The following is a 9,253-nucleotide window of genomic DNA, read 5'->3' as shown; positions in this document are numbered from 1 at the left end:
GCACCACGATCCCCAAACTCTGGAGAATTTCGGAATTGGACACCTTGGCCACCTCCATGTAAACTACATCTAACACTTGGTCAGGGATGCCACCAATCTTATTAAAAGACCAGTGTGCGACAATGAAGGACAAGCACTAACTTCCAGATCAAAGCTTGTGTTACTGTTCTGGTTTTATAGCACTAAGAGGCATAGATGGTAACTTGAGGCAAGTACTGCCCGATGCCCATGTTCATACTTTGTTAAATTTTAGTACAGGTGGACTTTAATAGTGGAATTTCAACCAAATAGCTAAGTTCTCATCTTAAAGGGGTTGTAAAGGTACAATTTTTCCCCCCCTAAATAGCTTCTTTTACCTTAGTGCAGTCCTCCTTCACTTACCTCATCCCTCGATTTTGCTTTTATATGTCCTTATTTCTTCTGAGAAATCCTCACTTCCTGTTCTTCTGTCTGTAACTCCACACAGTAATGCAAGGCTTTCTCCCTGGTGTGGAGTGTCGTGCTCGCCCCCTCCCTTGGACTACAGGAGAGTCAGGACGCTCTCTACATTGCAGATAGAGAAAGGAGCTGTGTGTTAGTGGGCATCCTGACTCTCCTGACATCACCACGTTGTGCGCCAGACCCGGAAGATACGGGCTGCTGAATCGAAGAACTGGCCGGCTCGATTGTATTTTATATGTCTTATCTCACTTCTTCGATGTAAGTGTGCATTTTTATGTTACTTATTAAATTTTTAAGGGTTTTACGCTATGCTAGTCCCTTCCCTTTTTTTATGTGGTGCATCCTGGATTGCTGCGTTGTTTGAGACATCTTCTATGCAATATTGAACCACACTGAGGGATTTTTGCTACCAATAGAGACCCCAGGCTGGAATATCAACCATATGCGCATATTGATCTCCTATAATTAGAGATCACATCCATCTGGTAAGCGGCAGTGTTATTGTTTGGTGGAGTCACTATCCTGTCAGCACTTTTTCCTGGACTATTAGATTAGTTGAACACTGGGGATATTTGAGTTTATATGGACACTCTGAATTAATTTTTATTATATTCAAATTTTTTACCTATGAGGCTTTGTTGATGGTATTCCTAAAGCCGCGTACACATGATCATTTTTAATGTCCTAGAAAAAACTATGGGGTAGATCCACAAAGCACTTACGCTGGCGTATTTCGAGATGCGCGGCGTAAGTGTAAAAATGCGCCGTCGTATCTATGCGCCGTATCCACAAAAGGAGATACGCCTGAAAAATAGGTTTTTCCGACCGACGTATTTTTTCTGCGCCGGCGCATCGTGGGCGCAAATATACGCTGGACGCACCAGTGTTTTGCTATTAAAATATGCAAATAAGGGAGATACGGCGATCCACGAATGTACGTGCGCCCGACGCGGGCTACGCGCCGCGCATAAGACATATGTCCGGTCTAAAGTTACCCCTCATAAAAGCAGCTTTAACTTTGCACCAGACGTGTGCAGGTCAGCTTCAGCAGCACCGTTAGGGACGAGCTGAGCATCCACACTTGCAGGACAACAATCTGTATGCCAAAATGCCAGGGGCATCCATGGTCATAGCTATTCTACTGGCTTTAGATGCACGTAGAAGGAGGAGGGCACGGAGGAGGGCACGGGGGCGGATATACCGACCGCGCATAAACGTCTTTGGCATGGTGGATTCTGAGGTGTTTCGCATCTTCAGATTCAGCCGTACTGCCATCATGGAATTAACCACAACCCTGAAAGATGACATCACCAGCCAGACACACCGCTCACATGCAGTGGAGCCACTGGTCAAGGTACTGGCAACACTCCATTTCCTTGCCAGTGGCTCGTTCCAGCGTACAAGTGGAGTTGTGGCTGGGATGGCACAATCCTCCATTAGCAGATGCGTGCACCAGGTTGTCCCCGCAATCCTCAGACACATGGCCAACCAAATCATCAGACCCACCCAGGAGCATCTGCGGGTGAAGGCAATGCGGGATTTCGTCAGAATTGCAGGATTCCCACGCACCGTGGGGGCCATTGATTGCACCCATGTGGCACTACGGCCCCCCCATGACACAGAGCACATATACCGCAATCGGAAGCACTGGCACTCCATCAACGTACAGGTGATAGCCGATGCCCAATGCCTCATATGGCACGTCCGTGCCAAACACCCAGGGTCCAGCCACGACAGCTACATATACCATCAAAGCCCCATCCCAACAGAATTTGAACAGAACGTGTATGGGGACAGCTGGCTGGTTGGTGAGTGACATGGGTGTCAGGCATGTCTGTCCGCCCCCATGATGCAGACATCACGAGGGGCACATGTACGACTAACATCCTCCTGTCTTTTCCCTTCCAGGTCACTCTGCATATGCACTTGGACCCCATCTCATGACTCCATACCGGAATCCCCAAACCCCAGGAGAGCAAAGATATAATGATGCACACGCACGTACCCGTGGAGTGGTGGAACGCACATTTGGCCTCCTAAAGTCCCGTTTCCGATGCCTGGATAAGTCTGGGGGTACCCTGTTGTATTCCCCAAACTTTGTGTGCCAGATCATCGGTGCATGTTGCATGCTGCACAACTTTGCCGTGAGAAAGGGCCTGGAGATTGACCTACGTGAGGACCTGACCCCCAAACCAGACAATCCCCCTAACCGAGGCTACCCCGTCTTCTGAGGGAAGAGCAGTCAGGAGATGCCTCACAGTAGGAATCTTTGCACATTAAACCCACACATTCATCATGGCACAAGCAGAATGCACGCATGCACACCACTGTGGTCCCTAGCACACACCCCACATTCTCATCAAATTGGATTAGCCCAAGTCCACCAATCAGGACTTGGGAGCAGCAACGCCACGACAAGGCTCCAATTATGTTGCTGTACATTCATACACCATTCACACGGACCTGGGGATCACTTCTCCCTGGTCCTGGGGATCACTTCTCCCCAACAACCGAGGGTGACACCCCTTTTCCAGCAGGAATGTCACCCCCACATTCATACATCAGTCACACTGTAGCCTGCACTACTAACCGTGTGCATGGGCTACAAAAACATATAAAAACTCATAACCTGAGTATAATACAAAAATAAACATAAAACACTCATAACCTGAGTCAAACATAAAAAAAAAAAAAACTTAACGGCGCTGCCGTGCCCCACGCCTGCCACGGCCCCGGCCCCGGCCCCGACCCCTCATGGGAGACTGATTGGGGGGGGAATCAGGAGGAGAAGCATCCCCTGGTCTCTGCACGCCTGGCGGCCTGCCCTCCAACGCCAGGGCGATGCAGGTGAGGACCACATTGGTGTCCTCCTGCAGCCTCACCCCCGCCTGGATGGCTGCCGTGTTGGCCCTGACAGCCTCTGTCAGGGCGTGGACCTCCTCACCCACGCCTGCTGTGGTGGTCTGCAGATCAGCCAGGCAGGTGACCACAGCTGAGGAGTTGCAGCCAACATCCTGCACATATTCCTTTATGGAGGCCATGCTTTGGTCCCTCCTGAGGTGTTCTGGAAGAACGTCTGCCACCCCCCTTGTCTTCCTGGTCACCTTCCTGGGTCCTGATGTGGCTTGGGGCCTAGGAGAAGGGGAGACCCTTGGGGGGGAAGCCCTGTTGGGGGAGGAGTGGGAGGGGCTACCCCTGATGGAGGGCTGACTCGTGCCAGCAACAGGGGAAGACAACTCCAAATGGAGCCTCACCTCATTCCCACTTGTCACCTCCTCCTCCTCAACCACCTCATGAGGAGAGGTGTGGCCACTCCCTTCCACTGAGGACTCCGGGCTTGCCAGGTGGTCTGGGTCAGCCTGATGTCCAGGGGATAGTGTGGACTGGCCAGATGGCCCAGCACCCTCCTGCACATCCGTGGATGACACAAAACATTCACATGTTGGAGGATCCACACACTTGTCACATGTTCCCTTCCACCCCACACATGCTACACACCAGATAGGAGATAAAACACACTTACCTGTCCTCAAGACCTCCTCAATGGAGTCAAAGCCAGGAACTCCCTCCACTTGATGCCTGTGGAGGCACTGGGCAACCACCCGCTCCTCAGCAGTGAGCGTCTCCGTAGTTGCTGGTCCCCCTCCAGTGCCCCTGGCATGAGTGGTCATCCTGGCCAGCTTACCTCGGACCAGGCGCCGCAGATCGTTGATCTTTTTTAAAATGTCATTGGGGCTCCTGGTCTCACTCCCCAAAGCATTCACATCATCAGCAATCAGCGCCAGGATCTCCTCCTCCTGGCCTGGGTGGTATTGGCACTCTCTTCCCCATGGAGATACCTATCATACTGGGCCATGGTCCTGATAATGATCACCTTCTCCTGTCGGGTATAATTGAGCTTTCTCTTCTTCCGAGCTGCTGGAGCAGACATGGCTCTAAAACAAACAGTTACAAACAAAAGAACAAAAGTACCTTGCTTCAGGGGGGGAAACAAGCGGAAGTACTTTTGCACTGGACGGGCGCATGTCTGGGCGTATTTATGCCATGGGCGTATCTCACTAATTACGCCGGGCCTAGTTCGTATCTCACTGATTACGCCGGGCCGAGTTCTGAGCATGCGCAGAGAGGCGCTGAACATAGTCAGCATCATTGCGCATGCGCCGTCCGTTCGGCCCTTTATTTGCATGGGGTCACGGCTCATTTCAATGGAACACTCCCACTTCCCTCTTACTTTCAATTACGGCGGCTTACGCCTCGGAATTTACGTTGCGCCGGCGCATCGTCGGGCGCAAATAATCTGAGGATACGGTACTTGCCTCTCTAAGTTGAGCTGGCGTCGCGGAAATGAGATGCGCTACGCCGGTCTATATATGCGCCGATGTACGTGGTTCTACCCCTATGTTTTTTTCGACGTGATTCTTGTCAAGCCTGCCTTGCATACATACGATCGTGAAATAAAAATGCTCGAGCAAACGCGGTGACGAACAACAAGTACAACGGCACTATAAAGGGAAAGTTCTATTCAGATGGCGCCACCCTTTGGGCTGCTTTTGCTGATTTTGTGTTAGTTTGGTGAAAGACGATTCGCGCTTTTCAGCCTTTGTGCTTTTCAGTCTGTTACAGCGTGACACATGTGCTATCTCCATTACAAATGCTAGTTTTACCAGAACGAGCACTCCCGTCTTATGACTTGCTTCTGAGCATGCACATTTTTTTCACGTTGTTAAAGCCTACACACAACGTGAAAAACGACGAGAAAAATTAGAGCAAGTTCTAAATTTTAAATGCCCATTTTTCACGTCGAGAAAAATGCTCTGGAGCCTACACACGATCGTTTTTAATTACCATTTAAAAAAATTGAATTTTTTCACGTCATGAAAAACAGTCGTGTGTACGCGGCATAATGATTTTTTTTGGTTTGTTCACACATACTGCTATTTATTCACTTGATAATTCTCAGATTTCTACCTAATTTAGGAATCAATCCCCTCTTGTTATCCTATTGAGGTCTCACAGACCTATTTACAGATAAAAAAAAGTTCACTCAGTCAGTGTTTCATAATTTTATTTGACATTTATCTAGCACTTCATTATCACTAGTGTCACAATACTTATATGAAGTCACCTAATAGTGCTTGTACAAACCTTGACAAGTCTTTTATAAAATTCAAGCTATAATATTTTGGTTTGGGGTCAGTTTATTTAAAATTTACTGTCATTGACACTTCCTAGGGCAGTATTATCATATAGTCTGGGACAAGAGTAATACTGCAGTAAACGGTGATCACAGCGAAATATATACAAAATCGCCACACATTCCCTTTAAATCTCAGGGTAGTCAGATACTCCTGGGAGTGTTAAGAGCTGGCCCACTCCTCCCTCTTTTCATAATCTGATGATTGGCCCATCACTATGATATTTAATGACCATTAGGAAGGCCAGTTGTATACCTGCTTCCATCACTACAAGAAACCATTCAAAAAGTTTGAAATGAAAGACATTTTTTTTATACCTTAATGCATTCCCTGCGTTAATGTAAACAAAAAAGGTAACAGTATTGCCCCCTCACTCACTTATATACTTACCTCACTCATCACCCTGATCCGACACTGTGACCATCTGTGGTGACTCTCTCCCCTATCCCTGCTCTCACAAGCTTTGATTGGCTTTTTTTTATGGCCATAGCTTCCACAGTACAGGTCCTCTTTAAAGCAGTCCTTCAATGAAAAATGGAAGATCCAGTTTGCTTTTAATTGTCCAAGCCCAAACAAAATTCTAAAAAAGGACAAGTAAAGTAAAAAAAAATAGCTTACCTTGGCCCCCGACTCACGATTCTTCCAGGCGGCACAGGTTACATCCCCATGCCCCACCGTGTGTGATAAAGTTGGGTGCTTTAGATACCATGAGAAGGCCATCCAACCCATACTGTATTGTGAGTACATATTTTTTTTATATATGTTATTTCTTTATTGAAGTTCTTCTCTTATTTTTTTTTTTAAATACAACAGGACAGTCATCCCCACATAAACCCCCTCCCGTCTCCCATTCTTCCCTCCCCCATACAAAAAACAAGATTTTGTACGTGGGGTTTAGGGTCGTGCAGGTGGACCTGTCTAGTGGTTGTAAACCCTCCACTACAACTTAATCTCTTCAAAATCTTTATAGCTATATAGAAAATGCACTCACTGTTTTGGATTCCATAGTAATTGTCCTGCATTGTTCAGTGATGTTAGCCGCGATTGCGCACTAGGTACATTGTTTAACGGCACACTAGGTGTGCCGTTTCTGTCTGCTCTGCCTGCTGGGTCATTAGGATTCACTATCTTCTTCTCAGAACGGCACAGGTGAAGTCTCGCGATGCTACATGTGATCATCGCCTTCCTGCTTCTCCCCCTTTGATTTGCCTTCAGCTATGGAGTCGCTCTGTTGCCGTAGTGATGGCAATCGAAATGGAGGCTTGGTTTCAACGCTACGGCGCATGCGCAAGATTTGTAAAGGCAATCATAGTAAGGGCAGAAATGACGTATTGAATTGATTCAAGAAACAGCAGTAGAAATGGCGTGGCTAATACCCGGAAGAGAAGATAATCTAAGTAAGATAAAATAGGTATTTCCTAACCTCGTTTTTATAAGTGTTTTCATTTGCAATACTTAGCAGTATATATAAATAATAAAAAAAAGAGAAAACGTCCGGGGTTTACTTCCTCCTTAAGTTTTTATTCCTTCACACTCAATACCCCCTTTCATCAACTTCCCTTTCACTCACTCATCCAATCTACTACACTCTCCTTTATCTTGATCTAGGTTCTGTTAGGTCACCTCTCATCATTTAAGTGATTTTCTACTCTGTTAGTATTTAGATGTTAATCCCTCTTACCTCCCACCGGTGTTTGCAGATGTTATTATATTTTTTTAAGGCCCCTTGCTTTACATAAATAGATTTTTCCTTAAGAATGACCACATTAATGCTATTTACCCATTCTCTACTGGACGGAGGTGAAACAGACTTCCATCTCAGGGCAATTAGCTTCCTTGCCTGAAATAGGCATCTCAGAACCGTGATATCTGAGGCCCCATACACACGAGAGGATCCATCCGCTGGAATTGATCCGCGGACCGGCTCCAGCGGATAGATCCCCTGGTGTGTACGATCCAGTGGATCTGTTTCCGCGGATTTTTATCCCCTGGGATGGATTTCCAGCGGATAAAAATTTGAAGACATGCTTTCAAATCTATCCGCTTGAATCCATCCCAACGGATTGATCCGCTGGTCTGTACAGACTCACCGGATCAATCCGTCCGAATCAATCCCCCGCATGCGTCGTAATGATTCAACGCATGCGTGGAATTCCTTATATGACAGCGTCGCGCACGTCGCCACGTCATCATCGCGGCGACGGCGCGACACGTCATCGCGATGGGATTTCGGCGCAGATTTCGATCCGATGGTGAGTACACTCCATCAGATCAAAATCCTCGAGAGGATTTATCCGCGGAAACGGTCCGGTGGACCGTATCCGCGGATAAATCCTCTCGTGTGTATGGGGCCTCAGTGTTCCCTGGGTTCCCCACTCCTTCCACTAATCCCAGGAGACAGTGCTTCGCTTCCAGCTCTGTAGAAGTTTTGAACACCCTGTCAATGGTTCCTTTCACCTCCGTCCTTCTCCCAATTTACAATTCTCCCACAGAGGGGTATATTCCGTGAGACTTCTATAATTTATTATAGGCTTCGCTGTGTCCCACACTCTCATCATAAGACTTCCAGGGGAAAGAGTTCCAGGGGAAAGATCTTGCCTCAAGGGCTTCCACTATTGAATCGTGTGGGGTATTTTGTAACAACAACTTCCTCCCTGCCTCTCCCCCTTCAAAATAACACTCCCCCATATACTGGAGTTGTGCCGCCAGGAAATAGCTAAAGGGGTGCGGGAGCGCTACCCCTCCCTCCAGTTTCTGTAATTGCAGAGTACTTAACTGAATCCTCGCCGGACCACCCTTCCAAATCAGTTCCCTAAATACAGTGTCTATCTTCTGGAACCACATTTTGTATAACCAGATTGGGGAGTTATGTAATACATAGAGGAGCTGTGGCATTTAAATAATTTTGATTAAGTTACAACGGCCTGCCACAGATATTGGTAAGCATTTCCACACTTTTATTTTTCCTCTAAATTTTGCTAGCAGCGGGACTATATTGTCTGCTATATACTGTTGGGGGTCTCTGGCTATAATTATACCCAAATATTTCAATTTGTGAGTACATTCTCACTAGATTTTGAGAGCCTCTATGAAGTGTCAAATGGTCAAACCTTTATTTTCTATTTTTGTTTTTGTGAACTACTTCTGTTTGGGAGTTGAAGGACTGGTAGTAAAACTGACCTTTCATTTTCCTGGAAGGTCCACTTTAGGAGTATTTTTTCTTAATTGGTCATTTATATAGACCACGCTCAAGGGCTCAGCACCAGAACTAACATAAAGGGACTTGTAAAATTGAACAAAACCTTATCAACATTTTATGCCAGCAAACCGACAATCTATGTAATTCACGCTCAGCGAGAGAGAGAGAGAGAGAGAGCGAGAGAGCAAGAGACAGATCATTGGGGAGGAAAATGGTATAGGACAGTAACACTTCAGCAAGGGCATAATATTATGCTCTGAAAGCATTTTCATTAATCATACTTATACAAATATTATTAAATCAAACCACAGTCTAATGAACTGCACAATATGTCAGTGATATTTTACTGTAAATGTGTTCCTATTTATAAGAGCCGTTAAATCTGCATTGCAGATTGCCTTGTATTTTCTAAGGAGAT

Source organism: Rana temporaria, chromosome 4 (assembly GCF_905171775.1).
Source record: "Rana temporaria chromosome 4, aRanTem1.1, whole genome shotgun sequence".
NCBI classification, from domain to species: Eukaryota; Metazoa; Chordata; class Amphibia; order Anura; family Ranidae; genus Rana; species Rana temporaria.
This window is presented reverse-complemented; position numbering follows the sequence as displayed.